General features: G+C 50.0%; 1 protein-coding gene across 4 annotated transcripts in view; it reads right to left on the bottom strand.

The window, feature by feature from the left end:
• Positions 1-17232: 17232 nt before the first annotated feature.
• The window catches only part of LOC144736144 (ras-related protein Rab-27A-like), a 36421-nt gene continuing 30833 nt past the window's right edge, over positions 17233-22820 (bottom strand). For all 4 annotated transcript variants that reach the window (XM_078618718.1, XM_078618719.1, XM_078618720.1 and 1 more), the window contains exon 8: positions 17233-18708. The gene's annotated coding sequence lies outside the window, so the exon portion shown is untranslated. The remainder of the gene's footprint in view (positions 18709-22820) is intronic.

Raw genomic sequence — 22820 nt, 5'->3', positions numbered from 1 at the left:
CCTGAGGACGGCTGCTTGCGTTGTGGCCGAAACGTCGTGAGAATTATTTTATTATGTTTTATTTTATTATTTTATTATTTCCCTTCTACGTGACTTCACCGAAAGAACCAAGAAGATGAATCCCTGTAGTCACGAAAGCTTTAAATCTAAATTTTATTATGTTTTATTTTTATTATTTTATTATTTCCCTTCTACGTGACTTTACCGAAAGAACCAAGAAGATGAATCCCTGCAGTCACGAAAGCTTTAAATCGAAATTTTATTATGTTTTATTTTTATTATTTTATTATTTCCCTTCTACGTGACTTTACCGAAAGAACCAAGAAAATGAATCCTTGCAGTCACGAAAGCTTCAAAGTGATGGCCTCCTGCTTTGTAGGACCAGAGGTCGCTCGTAGGGATCTCAGAACGTGCAGTTCTGTTCGCCTATAACGCGAATTGGATATAACGCGATGATTGTATTTGGGAACACGAGATGTCCTGAAGAATTCCCCCCATGGTTTCGATTTAAAGCTTTCGTGACTGCAGGGATTCATCTTCTTGGTTCTTTTGGTAAAGTCACGTAGAAGGGAAATAATAAAATAATAAAAATAAAACATTATAAAATTATTCTCACGAGGTTTCGGCCACAATTCTCACGACGGCTGCTTGCGTTGTGGCCGAAACGTCGTGAGAATTATTTTATTATGTTTTATTTTTATTATTTTATTATTTCCCTTCTACGTGACTTTACCGAAAGAACCAAGAAGATCCCCCCATGGTGTTTAGGGTCTTGATTCAAAGCGGATTTGATGTTGCTAAAAGCGGCCGCTTGTGTTGCCAGGGCAAGGTCGCTCGTGTAGGAATTAGGTCGCGCCTGCCACCCGGGCCAGAAAGCGAGGGACGACAGATATGGCACGCGGACACCAGCGGACCGAGCCCCTTGCAAATCTCGCTCCCTCTCTCTGCGTCTGTGAGCCACCACGCCCTTTCTTAAAGACGCCGGCGCTCATGGCCGTCCTTCCTCTCGGCTCGTGTATACTCAACGACTCTGCATCATCGAGTTGCATGTTCAACCTCTTTGGCACCGTACGTGGCCGACCGTGCTCATCAGAGGTGCGAGGATTCTCCTCCCAGTTGCATCCAATGGTTCTCATTGCCCGACATGTTCCCTGTCAAAATCACATTCATACTCGACAATCCATTGTGGAAGAACCGATGTGAGCTGTGGCTTTGTCGCCCCATGTAGGGAACACATTTCTTTATAACGCGGATGCTCATTGGATATAACGTGATTTGGTGAGCGGAACTACGTCGCTGCGAGTAGGAATGCCCCGGTGTGTACGGCTGCCTCGGCGTAGCATCGTCGCACAAGGGGGGGATGCTTCTGGATGTTTCTAGATGCTACCCCATGCTCCTCAAATCTTTGTTCAGCCTGCGTATGTAAGGCGATTTTTCCATCACGCGGTGTTCTTCATGAACGCAACTACCGCCGCGCTATAATCAAACAGACTGTAGCTCTGTCATATCAGCGTCCGCTGATGTTAACTACCTCGCCTGGTATGCAGGAGGTCGTGGGTCCGATCCTCGACCCTGACGATGCATGTTGTATATTTAGAGTCTGCGTCTTTCTCTCTCTATCTCCCCCGTGGTCGTGTTTTTCCCCATCCACGTTTCGAATCGAGGTCATGCGTTTCAAGTATTTGGCTGCTGCTATAAATGTCCACGTCATGATGATGATGATGATAAGCCCATTTCGTTGAGCTCTCATTTGTTGGCAGGTCGCTTCTAAAAAAAAATAGATCTACAGCTTCGTGGGCCTTACCTGGTAATAAAAAAACACTATTTAGTTAAAAAGTTCGTAGTTCGGATATTCAAGAACTGAACTATTTAAGAACTGAATTCCTAAAGAAGCTCCCAGCACGTGGATCGAAACGTCGGACATTGTGCCGATCCAGCACGCGGTATGACGCGAAAACACAGCGGAGACATGTAACCTGGCGCAGGTTTATTGGAATATTTATGGCACCTGTATTTGAATTTATCACACTTCGTGCAGCTTCCTGGAACATGCATTGTGCATTTGTCATTTACGATTCCAGCATTCAAAGTGTGTGTGTAATACCCGTACATACGATTAAGACCTTTACAACAGAGCCAGTCCAAAATAGAGATCGCAGAAAGATAAACGTGTCGTTAAACCCGCCACCACTCGACACAGCCAATTAGTAATGGGTTGTCACGGTAACAAAACGTATCAATTCGTTACGAGTGTAATGGGTTCAACTGAGTCGCAGACGTAGACTTTTGAGGCAACACATTTATTCAGTTCCAACACACGGGGCAACTTCCGCCTTAACAGAATAACAAGCTAAGGTGGTGACCACCAGGCTAACTACACTAGTTACCACGTAACTGTAACTACGGACCCGGGACTACAACATCTGCCCAGGTCCACGTGATGGAAATCTTGTTGAATGGAAATCGTAGACGAAGGTTTTCTTTACCGTGATGAACAACCCTGGTCCGTCTCGGGACCCGGCTTCTATTCTCTGCGGCGTGGCCAACTCATTGGCCACGCCCACCTTCCAGAATCCTCGGGAAGGATCTGGGTCCCAATCACGTGACCCCCCCCCCCACTAGCCCCCTCTCGGGGCCCCTCTGTCAACTTAACCAGTCACGTGTCCTCCCGGGTCAACCAGATTGCCATGGCCTCACGCGACCCCATCGTTCGGTCGGCACCCACACACCCTGTCCTGTCGGGCCAGCACTGCACTTACAGCCTGGTGCCATCCAGCGCTATTATCCTAGTAAGGGTTGTCACGTAAACAGAACGTGGCCAATTCGTCACCAGTACAGCACTAGTGTGTAGTGTAGTGTATAGTGTAGTGTATAGTAGTGTATAGTGTAGTGTATAGTGTAGTGTATAGTGTAGTATATAGTAGTGTATAGTAGTGTATAGTGTGTAGTGTAGTGTATAGTGTAGTGTATAGTGTAGTGTATAGTAGTGTATAGTGTAGTGTATAGTAGTGTATAGTGTAGTGTATAGTAGTGTATAGTGTAGTGTGTAGTGTAGTGTATAGTGTAGTGTATAGTGTAATGTATAGTAGTGTATAGTGTAGTGTATAGTAGTGTATAGTGTAGTGCATAGTAGTATATAGTGTAGTGTATAGTGTAGTGTATAGTGTAGTGTATAGTAGTGTATAGTGTAGTGTATAGTGTAGTGTATAGTGTAGTATATAGTAGTGTATAGTGTAGTGTATAGTAGTGTATAGTGTAGTGCATAGTAGTGTATAGTGTAGTGTATAGTGTAGTATATAGTAGTGTATAGTGTAGTGCATAGTAGTACTCATTTTAGGCTGAGTCGACCTAGGGGAGGCCCAGGACCGGTTCATATAATCGTCACTTGTGTTGACCGAATCGAACTCGGGTCGCCGGGTTCGTAGCTCAGCGCGCTAACCGCTACACCACCGCTCCCCACACCCATATCTGCACACACACACACAAACATTAAGTGACGTTTTATTTAGCACGTAATGTGAATAACAATATCGAGTTGAGTGTCACATGATGCTCTCAGTGGCAGGGCGACCGGTGATAAGGCTGCCCCATACTGCGTAAGTTTGTGTGTGGCCCAGAGGGTCACGTGAAAAGAACTTGGAGTTAGCTCTGTGATATCCGCTTATGTGGCTCCGTTCTCTAGCACGAAAGGGCGATGTAGTGCTTTGTGAGACATCCCAAATGTATTCCCTGTTTTGTTAAATAAAATAAAAAATTTAAAAAACTTACTTGAATATACATTGACGCCTCAACTTACGGACGTGTTAAGTTGCAGAGGTCTAAATTTCGATTTAAAGCTTTCGTGACTGCAGGGATTCATCTTCTTGGTTCTTTCGGTAAAGTCACGTAGAAGGGAAACAATAAAAACATAAAAATAAAACATAATAAAATGATTCTCACGACGTTTCGGCCACAACGCAAGCAGCGAGGACGGCTGCTTGCATTGTGGCCGAAACGTCGTGAGAATTATTTTATTATGCTTTATTTTTATTATTTTATTATTTCCCTTCTACGTGACTTTACCGAAATAACCAAGAAGATTGCAGAGGTCTGTTCGTAAGTCGATTTGTTCGTAAGTCCAACTCTACTCCTGTCGATTCCAAACACGTTGTGTGGCATGTACACTAAACACGGGGAATGGCTTTAAAAGGTGTATAATCTGCTGTAGATATAGATGCCACTGGTTCTTCGCGTTATGCAGATGTAGATGGCACCACCGTCATCCATTGAACTTACGACTCGGTTCGAACAGGCAACTGGACATACGGACAGCTTTGTTTGTATCTCGAAAGTTGGCAAGTAGAGGAGTCCCTGTAGGCGCATTGAATCGGGAATGTCCGATTAGGTGTTTTTGTTGATGTCGTTGTTAATTGCTTGCGTACAGAGAGGAACGCGATGCGATGAGTGCGTGGAGAAGCGTGGGACCGGTTTAACGCGCACGTGGATTTACACAGAATGAGAAACACGTGGGTTTGAATAACGCAACTCGGGTGTTCCGTGAAGAAAAGGGGAGCTGGGAGTGGGGGCGGTGTTGAAGTCAGTGGCGTGGTGACCCCTTCGTCAACTCGGAGGACTGCAAGCAGCCAAAGAGCCGCGAGTGGCTGAAGCCTCAAAGAGCCACGGGACACGCGGCGTCGGACTCGCAGGCTGCCGACCTCCTGCTCGAAACACGTGGCGCCGATTTCTCAACGTGGAGGGGTAAAACCGGAGGACGCAGAGATTAAAAAAAAACAATCCACGCGAGCACGGGGAAAGAGAGAGATAGCTACGCAAATTTCAGATATACAGGGATCAGGATAGACATTGAACCCACAGAGAGAGAAAGAGAGAGAGAGAGACAGACACGCAAACTCAGCACACACAGCGGGCAGGACTCAGGGTAGGCATTGAACTCCATGACCTCCGGCCAGTGGCGTAATCACGACATTGTTATCAGCTCAGGGAAGGGGGGGGGAGGGTGTAAGGCGATCAGTCAGCCGGGGCCTCCAGCACCGTGATTTGTATCTTCCCACGGTCGCACCTCGTGGCTGCTGATGGCGACGGCTTCACGTAGTCGTCACGCTCACGGTCTCGAACATTTAACGCTGTTAGGGGAGGGGGGGGGCTCCCCTCTTCGCAAAAAACGCGGCCACGACCGGCTCCGCAGCGCCTCTTCGCAACAAAGCGTCGCTGCTCTAATGAAATGAAGATGAAACCTGGAACGTAATTTGACAACAATTTCATGAAAAAAAGTACATTTTTAAACCGCGTTTTGAATAAATGTTTGTTGTTTTTTTTTACACACTGGTGTTCAAAAAAATCTTATGGTGGTTGTCAAAAAAGGGTCCCCCCCCCCCCAACTCGTAGCTTTGACCACGGGGGAGGGGGGGGCAAGGCACCCCCTGCCTGCCCCCCCACGCTCGTTACGCTACTGGTTGAACTTTTTTCGCGCCGTACGTAGCCAGCCGTGCTAATCGGAGGTGCGGTGTTGAGTCTATGGATAGTGTTGAGTCTATGGGTAGTGTTGAGTCTATGGGTAGTGTTGAGTCTATGGGTAGTGTTGAGTCTATGGGCAGTGTTGAGTCTATGGGCAGTGTTGACTCTATGGGTAGTGTTGAGTCTATGGGCAGTGTTGAGTCTATGGGTAGTGTTGAGTCTATGGGCAGTGTTGAGTCTATGGGCAGTGTTGAGTCTATGGGTAGTGTTGAGTCTATGGGCAGTGTTGAGTCTATGGGTAGTGTTGAGTCTATAGGCTGTGTTGAGTCTATGGGCGGTGTTGAGTCTATGGGTAGTGTTGAGTCTATGGGCTGTTGAGTCTATGGGCGGTGTTGAGTCTATGGGTAGTGTTGAGTCTATGGGCAGTGTTGAGTCTATGGGCTGTGTTGAGTCTATGGGCGGTGTTGAATCTATGGGCAGTGTTGAGTCTATGGGCAGTGTTGAGTCTATGGGCAGTGTTGAGTCTATGGGCAGTGTTGAGTCTATGGGTAGTGTTTAGTCTATGGGTAGTGTTGAGTCTATGGGCAGTGTTGAGTCTATGGGTAGTGTTAGTCTATGGGCAGTGTTGAGTCTATGGGCAGTGTTGAGTCTATGGGTAGTGTTGAGTCTATGGGCAGTGTTGAGTCTATGGGTAGTGTTGAGTCTATGGGCAGTGTTGAGTCTATGAGCAGTGTTGAGTCTATGGGCAGTGTTGAGTCTATGGGCAGCGTTGAGTCTATGAGCAGTGTTGAGTCTATGGGTAGTGTTGAGTCTATGGGCAGTGTTGAGTCTATGGGCAGTGTTGAGTCTATGAGCAGTGTTGAGTCTATGGGCAGTGTTGAGTCTATGGGCAGTGTTGACTCTATGGGTAGTGTTGACTCTATGGGCAGTGTTGAGTCTATGGGTAGTGTTGAGTCTATGGGCAGTGTTGAGTCTATGGGCAGTGTTGAGTCTATGGGCAGTGTTGAGTCTATGGGCAGTGTTGAGTCAATGGGCAGTGTTGAGTCTATGGGTAGTGTTGAGTCTATGGGCTGTGTTGAGTCTATGGGCGGTGTTGAGTCTATGGGTAGTGTTGAGCCTATGGGCAGTGTTGAGTCTATGGGCTGTGTTGAGTCTATGGGCAGTGTTGAATCTATGGGCAGTGTTGAGTCTATGGGCAGTGTTGAGTCTATGGGCAGTGTTGAGTCTATGGGCAGTGTTGAGTCTATGGGTAGTGTTTAGTCTATGGGTAGTGTTGAGTCTATGGGCAGTGTTGAGTCTATGGGTAGTGTTGAATCTATGGGCTGTGTTGAGTCTATGGGTAGTGTTGAATCTATGGGTAGTGTTGAGTCTATGGGCAGTGTTGAGTCTATGGGTAGTGTTGAATCTATGGGTAGTGTTGAGTCTATGGGCTGTGTTGAGTCTATGGGCAGTGTTGAATCTATGGGCAGTGTTGAGTCTATGGGCAGTGTTGAGTCTATGGGTAGTGTTGAGTCTATGGGTAGTGTTTAGTCTATGGGTAGTGTTGAGTCTATGGGCTGTGTTGAGTCTATGGGTAGTGTTGAATCTATGGGAAGTGTTGAGTCTATGGGCAGTGTTGAGTCTATGGGTAGTGTTGAATCTATGGGTAGTGTTGAGTCTATGGGCAGTGTTGAATCTATGGGCAGTGTTGAGTCTATGGGCAGTGTTGAGTCTATGGGCAGTGTTGAGTCTATGGGCAGTGTTGAATCTATGGGCAGTGTTGAGTCTATGGGCTGTGTTGAGTCTATGGGCAGTGTTGAGTCTATGGGCAGTGTTGAGTCTATGGGCAGTGTTGAGTCTATGGGCAGTGTTGAGTCTATGGGCAGTGTTGAGTCTATGGGCAGTGTTGAGTCTATGGGCAGTGTTGAGTCTATGGGCAGTGTTGAGTCTATGGCAGTGTTGAGTCTATGGGCAGTGTTGAGTCTATGGGCAGTGTTGAGTCTATGAGCAGTGTTGAGTCTATGGGCAGTGTTGAGTCTATGGGCAGTGTTGAGTCTATGGCAGTGTTGAGTCTATGGCAGTGTTGAGTCTATGGGCAGTGTTGAGTCTATGAGCAGTGTTGAGTCTATGGGCAGTGTTGAGTCTATGAGCAGTGTTGAGTCTGTAGGGCTGTTACGGGAGGGCTGTAAGTGCATACGATCCAATGGGTAACAAACACAGTGGGCGGAGTTACGGGAGTACACGGGGGGGGTGCCCGCAGCGACGTCCGCATCAGGCAGCCTGGGGGGTTGTGATCCTGACGGGGGGTATAAAGGGGGAGGACAGAGAGAGCTCGTGGCTCAGTCTGGGAACAAAGGAGGAAGAGTGAAGATCCTCTAGCTAGAGCCCTGGACTCCCCTCGACGCCGCCCTTGTCAGGGCTGCAGAGGAGCGAGCCAGAGGCGTGGTTCCGTGAACCAGGGTTAGACCCTGGGACTCCGGAGACCGTAGCCCGACTCACCAGTGTCGGGCCAGTTAGCCTCCCCTAGCTCGTTAGAGGAGGACTTGGGGATAGGTGAGATTAGCTAGGGGGTATCCCCAGTTATCCGGGTGAGGGGGCCGCTACCCCCTCTAGTGTTGTCCTGTACCGATAAGCTGAAAATAAATATACGTGTGCCTCAACCTGGGTGTCCAGCGTCTTCACCGGTACTTCATCTGGTGTCAGAAGTACTACGGACATGGAAACACGTCAGACAGCTCGAGCCAGAGTACCGGAGGAGGACACTGCTGTAGTCGTTGAGCCCGAGGCGGCTCACCAAGACATGGCGCAGCCGGGGGCCGACGCGTTCCTACCGGGGCATCGGCATGAAGAGGGGCCGCAGCCAGACGCGCTACGGCTGGCTCACGAGAGACTGGCGGAGCTACTGTACGCCGCTGCCGCCACGCTGGAAAACATCACGCGGCTGGGGGCTGGTGGTCCACCACGGGGCGAGGGGAGCCGTCAACCTGAGCGCCTTCCCGCCATTTCTGAAAACTCAAGCTTTGAATTTCCCGCCATCGTCACGGCAGCTGCGGAGGGCGTGGCCGGGCTCAACCTTGGGTCCGACACCGCTCTCGCTGGGACAGCTGCGTCATCTCCAGCGGAGGGAGCGTCATCACATCCGCGACAGGCGATTCCATCTGCCATTCGCGCCGACGCACAGCCGAGTCCCGGGGATAGCAGCCTACAGACGTCCAAGGCGAACGCTGCGCTACAACAACGGCTGCCTCCGCTTAAAGAATTTGTTGGTGCAGAGGGCGACTGGGGCGGCTTCCAGCGACGCTTCATCGCCCACCAAGAAATGGCAAGGTGGTCCGACGATGAAGCCCTCTGCGCGCTGCCGGCGCTCCTCGACGCAGACGCGCTCGCCGCCCTCACATCGGCGCCGAAAGAGAAGCGGTCTACTCTGCCGAAGGCACTACAGCTGCTGGCCGGGGTCTATGGACCTTCAGCGGAATGCAGAGAGCGGTTCTACGAGCGCAAGCGGGGTGAGAAGGAGTCGCCCCTGGCATACAGGACGAGCCTCCTAGCGCTGGCTAAGACGGCTTTTCCCCGTATGGACGACGATGGCGTGGACGCGATGGTCACGGAGAAAATACTCCTCCTGGCAGACGACCTGGACATCGCTGTCGTCGCACAGGAGGACGCCGAGATGACCTCTCTTCAGGCGGCGCGCCTCCTTCACGCCAACCTTCTGTCCCTGCGGCGGAAAGCCAGCAGGGCATCGGCAGGGCGTGCGGTGGCTGCAGCCACCCTTCCGACGGAGGAGCTCTTCGCCGTCGACCATCGACGGCAACAGGCGCAAGAAGTACGGTCGGCCCGGGACGGGTCAAGCCGTTTCAACCGCCCGTCGTCTCCACCGGGGCTCCCGCGGTGTTTCAACTGCGGCGTCCGGGGCCACGTCGCCTCGGGGTGCCGCTCTCCTCGACAGCGCGGGACGACGGCTCGACGGGACGCCGGGCCTCCTCCTCCCAAGCTCCAGCAACATGACCCGGCGAGTCGCGGCACCACACATGTTTGGCCAAAGCACCTACCCGTTGCACGCTCTCGCACCACAACAAACGGGGGGCCGATGTCGCGTTGCGAGGGGCTAACGCGGATCACTGCGGGGACTCAAATCGAGCCCAAACAGTGGTCCGTGTTGGCCCATCGCGTGGTAGCCGCGTCGTCAGGGTCGTCGGCCGTAGTCGGACACATTGACGGGGTAGAAGTACGCATCTTGGTCGATACGGGGGCATCGGCGACAATCATTTCGGAATTAATTTACAATATTCTGCCCGTACAAAGCCGGCCTTTACTGCCGGTTAACGTCCCATTCTATGCCGCTAACGGGGGCTCTCTCGGCATCATGGGACAGATTCGAGCGCAAATTTCTATTGGGGACATCAAATTGTCGGGGCCGATTTTCGTTTCCTCCTCGCTGGCGGTTCCGTGCCTGCTGGGGACGGATTTCTTAGGTAAAATGCCCATTCGTATTTTGATCGACCAAGGATGCATTGAGCTTCCATCGGGGCGGCGCATGGCGTTCCTGCCATCCCCTGCGGCAGCTCGGTCGGCGTTCGCGACGGTACCGGCGTTCGTCGTTAAAACTGTTCGTGTGCCGCCGGGAGCTCAAATGCTAGTGCCTCTGAAACTTCGTAGGCCCTTCGCTAAGGGCATAGGGGATCAGGGTGTTTTGCTGGGACCGTCTAGGGCCGGGGTTAATGGGCCTCATTTGATTCCGGCCCAGACCGTCGTAAGAGGGGACGGGGACCCTTTCATCGCGGTCCTCAATGTGGGATCGCAGACGGTGGTGGTTCCTCAAGGGACGGTGCTCGCTCACGCGACGCCAGTGCCCTGCGAGGAACCTGTCGCGAACCACGTTGGCACTGCTTCCCGGATGCTCCCACATTCGGACAGCGATGAAGGGTGGATCGACGCGCTTTGTGCGGGATCGACGGACCTGACAAATTCAGAGCGCCAACAGCTTAGAACGCTACTGAGGGAATTTTCCGACGTTTTCAGTCGTGATAAATATGATTTGGGTTGCACTCACCTGCTGCGTCACCATATTGACACGGGTGACAGCGCGCCAATTCGCCAAAATCCGTTTCGGTTAAGTCCCGCCGAAAAGGACCATGTCAAATCGGCTGTTGATGACATGTTAGCCGCCGACATCATTTCTCCCTCCACCAGCCCGTGGGGAGCGCCGATCGTCCTGGTTAAAAAGCAGGACGGCTCGTTGCGGTTTTGCGTTGATTTTCGGCGCCTTAATAAAATTTCGGTTGCCGACGCATACCCGCTCCCACGGATGGACGAATCGCTGGACGCTTTGGCGGGAGCGCGATTCTTCTCCACACTAGATTTACTTTCGGGATTCTGGCAGCTTCCTCTGGACGATGATTCTAAGCCTAAAACTGCTTTCCGTACACCGCACGGCCTGTTCCAATTCAACCGGTTGCCGATGGGCTTACACTCAGCGCCGGCAACTTTCCAGCGATTGATGGAATTGGTTTTGGCTGGATTGCAATGGGAATCGTGCCTGATTTATTTGGATGACGTTATTGTCTTTGGTAAAACTTTTGATGAACATCTCCAGAGGTTGCGGGCGGTTTTCCTAAAGATGCGGGCTGCTAATTTGAAATTTAAGCCCCAAAAATGCCATTTGTTACGCGAGTCGGTGCGTTATTTGGGGCACATCGTAGGGCGCTCGGGTATTGCTACCGATCCCGCCAAAACGCAGTGTGTCAGCTCCTGGCCGACTCCCACCTCGGTGGGAGAGGTCAGGAGTTTTATTGGCTTCGCATCATATTACCGACGCTTCGTCGCTAATTTTGCAACGATTGCCAAACCCCTACACGCGTTAACATCTAAAGGGGTTCGGTTCCACTGGGGTCAGGATGAGGAAGCTGCTTTCTGCTCCCTTCGGGACGCGCTGGTGAAGGCTCCTCCCTTGATTTACCCAGATTTTTCGAGGCCGTTTTTGCTCGACACCGACGCGAGCAACACGGGTATTGGAGGCGTGCTTTCCCAGGTGGTTGACGGCGTGGAACGGGTGGTCGCGTACGGCAGTCGGGTGTTGTCTCCAACGGAGCAAAGATATTGTGTCACCCGTAGGGAACTGTTGGCAATTGTCTATTTCATCCAACAGTATCGCCCATATCTGTACGGTCGGCATTTCACCGTCCGCACAGATCATGCGGCACTGCAGTACGCCCTGAAGGTTCAACAGCCATCGGGACAATTGTCCCGATGGCTGGAGGTCCTCCAGGATTTCAGTTTTGAAACCACTTATCGTAAGGGCGTTCGCCACACCAACGCTGACGCTCTGTCACGGATGCCAACCGCCTCCGAATGCGCATGTCTCCTGGGGTCGGGGCGTTGCAAGCCAGTAGGGGACATGATGGTTCCGGTCCTGGCGGCGGCCGCCGACGATGAAACGGTAGTCCCCATTGATATCGCCGAACAGGGGAGAGATTCCCTGCTTGGATTGCCCGTTGATGAATGGGGGCGCCTCCAGTTGGAGGATGCCTCCCTCCTCGCGTTGCGTCGTCGCGCCGGGGAGAGGGGGCGTGTGACGGGTCATGCCGACGCATGGGAAACCCATGCGGGCTTGCTTATGCATTGGGACGGGAAATCCCAGCGTCACCGGCTGGTGGTCCCTTCTGGCCTACGAGGTAAGGTGGTGTGGGCTGCTCATGAGCGCCTCCTCCACCTAGGTACCCAGAAAACACTCGCCTTGCTCCAGCTGAATTTTTTTTTGGCCGGGTATGACAAAGGATGTCACTGACCTGTTGGCGGCATGCCCTCAGTGTGCGCAGCGCAAACCACCGGCACGGGAGTCGAACCCGCCCTTGCAATCCATCCAGGTCTCCAGAATAAATGAACTGGTCGCACTGGATATTCTGGGGCCATTCCCCGCCACCTCCAGGGGAAATAAATATTTGCTTACTGGGGTCGAATATTTTACGCGCTGGCCTATGGCCTGGCCCCTGGCGAATCAGTCGGCAGCAGCCATCGTCGACGCCTTTGTCCAAGGTTATGTCATGGACAAAGGTGCCCCGGAGCGGTTGTTGACCGACCAGGGTAGGAATTTTTCGGGGAAACTCATAAAACAAGTCTGTGATCTCCTGGGAACGAAAAAAATTCGAACCTCCCCCTATCACCCGCAAACGGACGGGATGGTCGAGCGTCTGCATCGCACCATCACGTCTATGTTGTCGCAGCAAGTTTCGGACTCACAGGCTGATTGGGACTTACATATTCAAGGGGTTCTAGCGGCATACAGATTGGCTCCCCATGCTGCGACGGGGTTTTCACCTTTCTTTCTTATGTATGGCCGCGAACCCGACCCACCTGTTCGGGCACAGTTGCAGATCCCCGTGCCGCTGGGCAAATCTAAATTGGACGATCACGTTAAATTTAATCTTGACAAACTGACTGAGGCGCGGGATGCGGCGAGGCTAAATTCTGACAGGCGTCAGAAGGCGAACGAGCGCCTCAGACTGGCTCGCGCGCACGTGCTGCAGTGGAAGCCGGGGGACAGGGCATGGCTGCACTGTCCCCAGGTACCACTCGCGACCTCCTCTAAACTCGTACGCCCGTGGCGGGGCCCCGTCGAGGTTGTTGAGGTTTTGAGGCCTCAGTGCGTTCGAATCCAATGGGGGAGGCGCCGGTGGTTTGTACACCCCTCTAGGCTGAAGCCGTTTGTTGCGGTGCGGGGGCCCACGCCACGCACGCGAGGCCAAGCATGTGGGGGGTCGACCGACTCGGAGGGTCCGTCGCTGCTCTCGCCTGATGTGTTGCCGGCTGTCCCACCCACAGGTGTACCGGGAATGACGGGCTCACGCCCTGGAACCCCCACAGGTGATGCCGACAGTCGCGCGACTTCAATCGCGACCTCACCTCGAATGGGACAGCCGCCACCGGATGGTCCGCCGTCCGGGGTTGCCCCGTGTGACGGGCCTGCGGCAAGGACGCGCGCTAAAATGCGCAGACTCTTATAATATACAGCAGGAAGAAAAAGAAAAAAAACTTTTCTTATTTATTTTCCTTCACGTGTCATGGTTACTGTATGCTGCGTCGGTGGTGTGCTCCTTGCACACTGAGTGTGTTGTGTTGTGTGGGCGCGGTGTGGGTGTTGTGGGTGCGTTGTGTGTCGTGGGTGTGCTGTGTGTGATGGGGGAGTTCCTGGCTAGTTGTACATACGTGCTTACGGATTTCGTATTTATGCGGGGGGGGGGGGTGCGCCGGACATTCCCTTCGGGGGTATGGTTGTTGTTCTTGTTGTTGTTCTGCTATTTGCATTTTGTTGAAAAAATGAGGCACACACGGGGTCGAGGGGTAATTGTTCCTTTATTTAGAATTGTTGCAGCCGGGACGGCTGCGAGCTGTAATGGGGGGGGTGATGTAGGGCTGTTACGGGAGGGCTGTAAGTGCATACGATCCAATGGGTAACAAACACAGTGGGCGGAGTTACGGGAGTACACGGGGGGGGTGCCCGCAGCGACGTCCGCATCAGGCAGCCTGGGGGGTTGTGATCCTGACGGGGGGTATAAAGGGGGAGGACAGAGAGAGCTCGTGGCTCAGTCTGGGAACAAAGGAGGAAGAGTGAAGATCCTCTAGCTAGAGCCCTGGACTCCCCTCGACGCCGCCCTTGTCAGGGCTGCAGAGGAGCGAGCCAGAGGCGTGGTTCCGTGAACCAGGGTTAGACCCTGGGACTCCGGAGACCGTAGCCCGACTCACCAGTGTCGGGCCAGTTAGCCTCCCCTAGCTCGTTAGAGGAGGACTTGGGGATAGGTGAGATTAGCTAGGGGGTATCCCCAGTTATCCGGGTGAGGGGGCCGCTACCCCCTCTAGTGTTGTCCTGTACCGATAAGCTGAAAATAAATATACGTGTGCCTCAACCTGGGTGTCCAGCGTCTTCACCGGTACTTCAAGTCTATGGGCAGTGTTGAGTCTATGGTGCAGTGTTGAGTCTATGGGCAGTGTTGAGTCTATGAGCAGTGTTGAGTCTATGGTGCAGTGTTGAGTCTATGGGCAGTGTTGAGTCTATGGGCAGTGTTGAGTCTATGAGCAGTGTTGAGTCTATGGTGCAGTGTTGAGTCTATGGGCAGTGTTGAGTCTATGGGCAGTGTTGAGTCTATGGTGCAGTGTTGAGTCTATGGGCAGTGTTGAGTCTATGGGCAGTGTTGAGTCTATGGGCAGTGTTGAGTCTATGGGCAGTGTTGAGTCTATGAGCAGTGTTGAGTCTATGGTGCAGTGTTGAGTCTATGGGCAGTGTTGAGTCTATGGTGCAGTGTTGAGTCTATGGGCAGTGTTGAGTCTATGGGTAGTGTTGAGTCTATGGGCAGTGTTGAGTCTATGGGCAGTGTTGAGTCTATGAGCAGTGTTGAGTCTATGGGCAGTGTTGAGTCTATGAGCAGTGTTGAGTCTATGGGTAGTGTTGAGTCTATGGTGCAGTGTTGAGTCTATGGGCAGTGTTGAGTCTATGAGCAGTGTTGAGTCTATGGGTAGTGTTGAGTCTATGGGTAGTGTTGAGTCTATGGGTAGTGTTGAGTCTATGGGTAGTGTTGAGTCTATGGTGCAGTGTTGAGTCTATGAGCAGTGTTGAGTCTATGGGTAGTGTTGAGTCTATGGGCAGTGTTGAGTCTATGGGCAGTGTTGAGTCTATGAGCAGTGTTGAGTCTATGAGCAGTGTTGAGTCTATGGGCAGTGTTGAGTCTATGAGCAGTGTTGAACGACCCCTGTACAGCGTGCGGTAATGCCTCCGTCGCCCCCCCCCCCCCCCTTTGCACCACCGAGCCTCCACTATCGCGGCCCAATATAATCATCGACGTCAATGCTAAAGTTCGACGGCTGCTCTCATTGCTGAACGTTTTCTTGTTTGAGCGGGGGGGGTGGGTGGGGGTGGGGCAAATGCGTGAGACGCGACCGGGTACGGACAACTCCCGTCGGCTCCGTCACTCATGGGAATCTTTTTCTTTTTGTTGGGTCAGTATCAAAGAAGGAAAAAGGAAAACAAGTTGTTTTATCCTTTTTGGCGATAAGGGAGGTCTCATAAAGGAGATGTCTCATAGTGTAAATGCTTTTCCCCGAGCTCTCAATACTCTGATAGTGCGCTGTCTTTGAGTTGTGCGCCTTTTGGCGTCATCTGGTCCAACACCATGTGAGACTAGGCTCTAAGGAAAGCTGTCTCGGGTGTGGACCAATCAACTTCAAGGACAGTGCATATCATTATCATCATCAGATTTGTTCATTTCTGTTTGCATTTTGACTGCTTGTGTTGTGGTTATTGCAAACATGATGCCTTGTATAAAGGTGTCAGTTTTTGTACCAGTTGAAAGGGTAAAAACCTATATACTATTACGATAAGAGAGGTGTTAACATCGGTTTCCCACGCAGGCATTCGCGACCAATATTATTCATAAAATAAAGGCTTTTTGTTGGGGTTAGTTCGCGTAAGTATGAATGTTGTGTCGTATGAACCCGCCACAACCCGACACAGCCAATAAGGTTTTGTCACGCAAACAAAAGGCGACAATTAGTTACTGTCCATCCTATGTGTTCGTTAATTTTTTTAATAGTTTAGACCCCCTAGAAGATTTGGTCCCCCCCCCCAATGTTGACTCCATGGCTACGGCCTTGCCACAAAGGGTAAAACCTATTTCTCATTTTTTCATACTCATCAGTTCGCTCAACACACCAGATGCGCTTCTGCGGCCGTCTGGAATGCTCTTCCCTTCCGATATTTGGAAGCCAATGGAGCGATGCACTTTTAAGTCATCCCGATGGACAAACTCATTTCTTTATAACTGCTTCTTGTTGTGTCTAGTTTGTTGTCCTTCCCTTCCCACACCTCCGATGAGCACGCTTGGCCACGTGTGGTGCGAAATAAGTTCAACACACGTACCATCACCACCTCATCATCACTTTCATCTTCACCATCTCATCATCACCATCTCTTCATCACCATCACCACCTCCTCCTCATCATCCTCACCTCCTCATCATCATCATCTCATCACCATCACCACCTCATCATCACTTTCATCATCACCATCTCTTCATCACCATCACCACCTCATCATCACTTTCATCATCACCACCTCATCATGACCACAATCACCACCTCATCGCCATCACCACCTCATCACCATTACTACCTCCTCATCATCACCTCATCACCATCACCACCTCATCCTGACCACCACCACCTCTTTATCGCCATCACCACCTCATCACCTTCACCACTTCATCATGACCACCACGGGTAGGGAACGGGGTACCCGTACCCGGCCGGGTACCCTACCCGTGGAATCAAAACCCGTTTGCGACCTCTGCGACTGGCTGACGCACCACCTGTGCCCCCCTACTGTGCCAACGCTCCCCACAGCTCCACACACGCGCGCACATTCACTCACTCTGCAGTACAGGGGGAGAACACGCGCACATTAATTCTAGATTTGAAGCTTTCGTGACTGCAAGGAATCATATTCTTAGGTTTTTTCGGTAAAGTCACGTAGGTAAAACATCAAAATTAATGAAAATAAAATAAAACAAAAAATCACGACGTTTCGGAGGCAACACAAGTCTCCGTCATCAGGTGGGACCGTCACAGCCGAATTAGCTGCATCAAGTGAGGCAATGATTCACACACTCGACACTCACAAATGTGCCCGAGTCAGGAGTCAGGAGTCGAACCCAGGTGCTTCTCGCTACGAGGCACGAGTGTTACCACAGCGTGACCCGGCACTGTGACGCGGATCATAAAGTTTAAATAAAAAAAACACCCGACCATGGCTTGATTTCCATAAATCTTTATGAGCTGACCTTCGGCTATGACAGAGTTGACCCACGGTCCGGTAAAGCTATTTTCGGCTTTTTCATGATGCGTACTTTCTTCTCAACGTGCGCATTTTAAGAGCATCATGTGACCAAAACATAAGCCCTACACCGCGGGCCTCATCTGAACTTAAATACAGGTCACTGTGTCTCACTCCACTCCCCTCCACGCACTCTCCTACCTCTCCCCTCTCACCTCACTCTACTCCCCTCCACGCACTCTCCTGCCTCTCCCCTCTCACCTCACTCTACTCCCCTCCACGCACTCTCCTACCTCTCTCCTCTCATCTCACTCTACTCCCCTCCACGCACTCTCCTACCTCTCCCCTCCCATCTCACTCTACTCCCCTCCACGCACTCTCCTACCTCTCCCCTCCCATCTCACTCTACTCCCCTCCACGCACTCTCCTGCCTTTCCCTCTCATCTCACTCTACTCCCCTCCACGCACTCTCCTGCCTCTCCCATCTCATCTCTGCCCATAGACTCAACACTGCGATAGACTCAACACCGCCCATAGACTCAACACTGCCCCATAGACTCAACACTGCCCATAGACTCAACACCGCCCATAGACTCAACACTACCCATAGACTCAACACTACCCATAGACTCAACACTACCCATAGACTCAACACTACCCATAGACTCAACACTGCCCATAGACTCAACACTACCCATAGACTCAACACTACCCATAGACTCAACACTACCCATAGACTCAACACTGCCCATAGACTCAACACTACCCATAGACTCAACACTGCCCATAGACTCAACACCGCCCATAGACTCAACACTGCCCATAGACTCAACACCGCCCATAGACTCAACACTGCCCATAGACTCAACACCGCCCATAGACTCAACACTACCCATAGACTCAACACTGCCCATAGACTCAACACTGCCCATAGACTCAACACTACCCATAGACTCAACACTGCCCATAGACTCAACACCGCCCATAGACTCAACACTACCCATAGACTCAACACTGCCCATAGACTCAACACCGCCCATAGACTCAACACTGCCCATAGACTCAACACTGCCCATAGACTCAACACTACCCATAGACTCAACACTACCCATAGACTCAACACTGCCCATAGACTCAAGATTTCGATATGAAAAGCACTTTATGAACTCCTCTATGCCAGGTGAGGAAGTTAACATCTCCTAGCCCCCGTGATGATGATGATGAGAGAGAGACATTTCAACTTAAAATATCCAGCAGGTGTCAGGGTCGGGATCGAACCCACGACCTCCTGTATACCAGGCGAGGTAGCTAACATCTCCGAGCCACCAACGCTTCTTAAACAAGTCTCCCCAACCAATCGCACGAACGTACAGTAACACGGCATGGAACAACTCTTGACATCGCTCCGTCTTCTGTCGGACAAAGGAGCCCCCTCGCGTTCACAACACTCAAATCTGTCGGGAAGACAGCGACAGAGAGAGACACAGAGAGGCGGGGAGGGGTGGGGTGAGTGATTAGACATCGGTTAAGGGTGTCGGGAAATGCAAGAATTGCTCCCCTGGGTGACGGCGGCAGCTGCCCCTGTGCACACACAGCGCAATGTGATCGGTAGCATCCCTGGGGAGAATTATAGGCAATATAATCGGCGAAAAAAGAAAAGTCGCACGGTGCAATGGTTCATCTTCTTGGTTCTTTCGGTAAAGTCACGTAGAAGGGAAGTAATAAAGTATTTTATTATGTTTTATTTTTATTATTGTATTACTTCCCTTCTACGTGACTTTACCGAAAGAACCAAGAAGATGAATCCCTGCAGTCACGAAAGCTTTAAATCGAAATTTTATTATGTTTTATTTTTATTATTTTATTATTTCCCTTCTACGTGACTTTACCGAAAGAACCAAGAAGATGAATCTCTGCAGTCACGAAAGCTTTAAATCGAAAGGTGCAATGGTTATTTATAGAGAGAGAGAGTTGGTGTCCGATTAGGAATATACCAAGAAGAAAGTTTAATAGCTGTATTGTTATTCGTTGACGCTGACTTCAATTTGATATGAATGTGTGCATTAGCGCGGCGGTTCTTAACCTTTGCTGCAGCCTTGCACCCCTTTGGTTGTCAATCGTAAAGAAAAAAAATGTTTTTACGATTTTAATAAACGCATAGGGTTTGATTCACCTTCTAAATTTGAAGTTTTCGTGACTGCAAGGATCCATACGCTTTGGTTCTTTGGGTAAAGGTCACGTGGGTGAAAATAAAAATGAAGATAACTAAATTAAATCACGACTTTTCGTCGTTGTTTTCGCTGTGGTCGTCTCCACCTGATGACGGACGCTTGTGTTGCGCCCGAAACGTCGTGATTTAATTTAGTTATTTTTATTTTCATTACTGTTTTGATTTACCTTCTAAAAAAAAATCTGCCCATGTCTCGCACACCCCCAGAAAGGGCATCTCTCACCCCCAAGGGGGTTGCGTGCACCCCCGAGGTTAAGAAGACGAGCCGCTGAACCAAGAAATAATCCAGCAGCATCCCGATGCCTTGCGCGACGACGCTACGAGAGGCGGCCGTACAAAGCGCTTGTTCCTACTCGTGCACGACGTAGTTCCGTTCGCTCGATCGCGTTATATATCCAACTCGCATCCGCGTTATAATAACACGTGTGTTCCCTATTACATTAATCGCGTGATATCCAACTGGCGTTATAAAACACGTGTGTTCCCTCTTCATCTTCTTGGTTCTTTCGGTAAAGTCACGGAAAAGGGAAATAAAAAACATAATAAAATACAATTCTCACGACGTTTCGGCCACAACGCAAGCAGCCGTCCTCAGGTGAAGAACAGGTCTGTCGGAAAGACAGCGTCTGAATGAACACCACCAAGCTTGGCAGCGTATATTTAAGCTGGGTTAGAGGGGGAAGGGCGCCTTGACAAAGGAATTTGCATATCAACAGAGGAATTTAGCATATTTATGGCAAATGCAGATATGGGATTAGTCACTACTTGTGGAATGCGTAGGAGGTGGGGGGGGGGGGTCTCAAAGTCATATTATGCCCGTGCATTATGTAGGATTTACAGCAACAAAGGGAGGAAGTAGGGTTAGCAGTAATAAAGGGAAGGAATTTTAATAGTAAGGAGCTGCAGCAGCTAAACCGTGTGTTTCCTGTTACATTCATCGCGTTATAGTCAACTCGCGTTTTGAAACACGTGTGTTCTCTGTCACATTAATCGCGTTATATCCAACTCGCGTTATAAAACACGTGTGTTTCCTGTTACATTCATCGCGTTATAACCAACTGGCGCTATAAAACACGTGTGTTCTCTGTCAGATTAATCGCGTTATAGTCAACTAGCGTTACAACAATACGTGTGTTATGTCACATTTATCGCGTGATATCCAACTCGCGTTATAACAACACGTGTGTTGCCCTGTCACATTCATCGCGTTATATCTAACTGGCGTTATAAAACACGTGTGTTCCCTGTTACATTAATCGCGTTATATCTAACTGGCGTTATAAAACACGTGTGTTCCCTATTGCATTAATCGCGTTATAGTCAACTGGCGTTATAACACCACGTGTGTTCCCCGTTACATTCATCACGTGATATCTAACTGGCGTTATAACAACACGTGTGTTCCCCGTTACATTCATCACGTGATATCCAACTGGCGTTATAACAACACGTGTGTTCCCCGTTACATTCATCACGTGATATCCAACTGGCGTTATAACACCACGTGTGTTCCCCGTTACATTCATCACGTGATATCTAACTGGCGTTATAACAACACGTGTGTTCCCCGTTACATTCATCACGTGATATCCAACTGGCGTTATAACAACACGTGTGTTCCCCGTTACATTCATCACGTGATATCCAACTGGCGTTATAACAACACGTGTGTTCCCCGTCACATTCATCACGTGATATCCAACTGGCGTTATAACAACACGTGTGTTCCCCGTCACATTCATCGCGTGATATCCAACTGGCGTTATAACAACACGTGTGTTCCCCGTCACATTCATCGCGTGATATCTAACTCGCGTTATAAAACACGTGTGTTCCCCTGTCACATTAGTCGCGTTATAGTCAACTGGCGTTATAACAACACGTGTGTTCCCCGTTACATTCATCACGTGATATCCAACTGGCGTTATAACAACACGTGTGTTCCCCGTTACATTCATCACGTGATATCCAACTGGCGTTATAACAACACGTGTGTTCCCCGTTACATTCATCACGTGATATCCAACTGGCGTTATAACAACACGTGTGTTCCCCGTTACATTCATCACGTGATATCCAACTGGCGTTATAACAACACGTGTGTTCCCCGTCACATTCATCGCGTGATATCTAACTCGCGTTATAAAACACGTGTGTTCCCCTGTCACATTAGTCGCGTTATAGTCAACTGGCGTTATAACAACACGTGTGTTCTCTATTGCATTAATCGTGTTATATCCAACTCGCGTGGTAAAAACACGTGTGTCCCCTGTTACATTAATCGCGTTATAGCCAACTCGCGTTATAACAATACGTGTGTTCCACATCACATTAATCGCGTTATATCCAACTGCCGTTACACAACACGTGTGTTCTCTGTCACATTCATCGCGTTATATCCAACTGCCGTTACACAACACGTGTGTTCTCTGTCACATTCATCGCGTTATATCCAACTGCCGCTACACAACACGTGTGTTCTCTGTCACATTAATCGCGTTATATCCAACTGCCGTTATAAAAGCTACACGCTGCGTCGTAGGAGAACTGGGCTGCACTTTCCGTTGCAGGAGAAGCTCCATTTTCCGGTATAACGACGAGTCCTGCCCGCTCACCCGACTTAACACCCTGAGATGCCTTCTTTTATCACTGAGGTTTATTGTCTCTTTAAAAGAGCAAAAGTTTTACGCTTGTAGGAACGTAAAAACCCTGTTGTTGCTGTTGTTGATGATGAGTTGGAATTTTAACAATATTAGTGGCGAAACGTCGTACTCAGATTGTAAATGTTGTGGCTTGGCTCTCCAACACACCGGTTAGTGCTGTACTAGTATACTACACTATACACTACACTATACACTACACTATACACTACACTATACTACACACTAGTGCTGTACTAGTATACTACACTATACACTACACTATACACTACACTATACACTACACTATACACTACACTATACTACACACTAGTGCTGTACTAGTATACTACACTATACACTACACTATACACTACACTATACACTACACACTAGTGCTGTACTAGTACACTACACTATACACTACTATATACTACACTATACACTACTACACACGACACTATACACTACGCTATACACTACACTACACACTACACTACTATACACTACACTACTATACACTACACTATACACTACACACTAGTGCTGTACTAGTGACGAATTGTCCACGTTCTGTTTACGTGACAAACCTTACTAGTTGGCTGTGTCGGGTGGTGGCGGGTTTAACGACACATTTATATATTTACGCGATCTCACCCAAATAAAAACCCTCTATTATGCACACAGACACACGCGT

This window comes from Lampetra planeri, chromosome 59 (assembly GCF_965212315.1).
Source record: "Lampetra planeri chromosome 59, kcLamPlan1.2.h2, whole genome shotgun sequence".
Lineage (NCBI taxonomy): Eukaryota > Metazoa > Chordata > Hyperoartia > Petromyzontiformes > Petromyzontidae > Lampetra > Lampetra planeri.
Note: the sequence above shows the minus strand (reverse complement) of the source record. Positions and strands in the feature narration are given on the sequence as shown.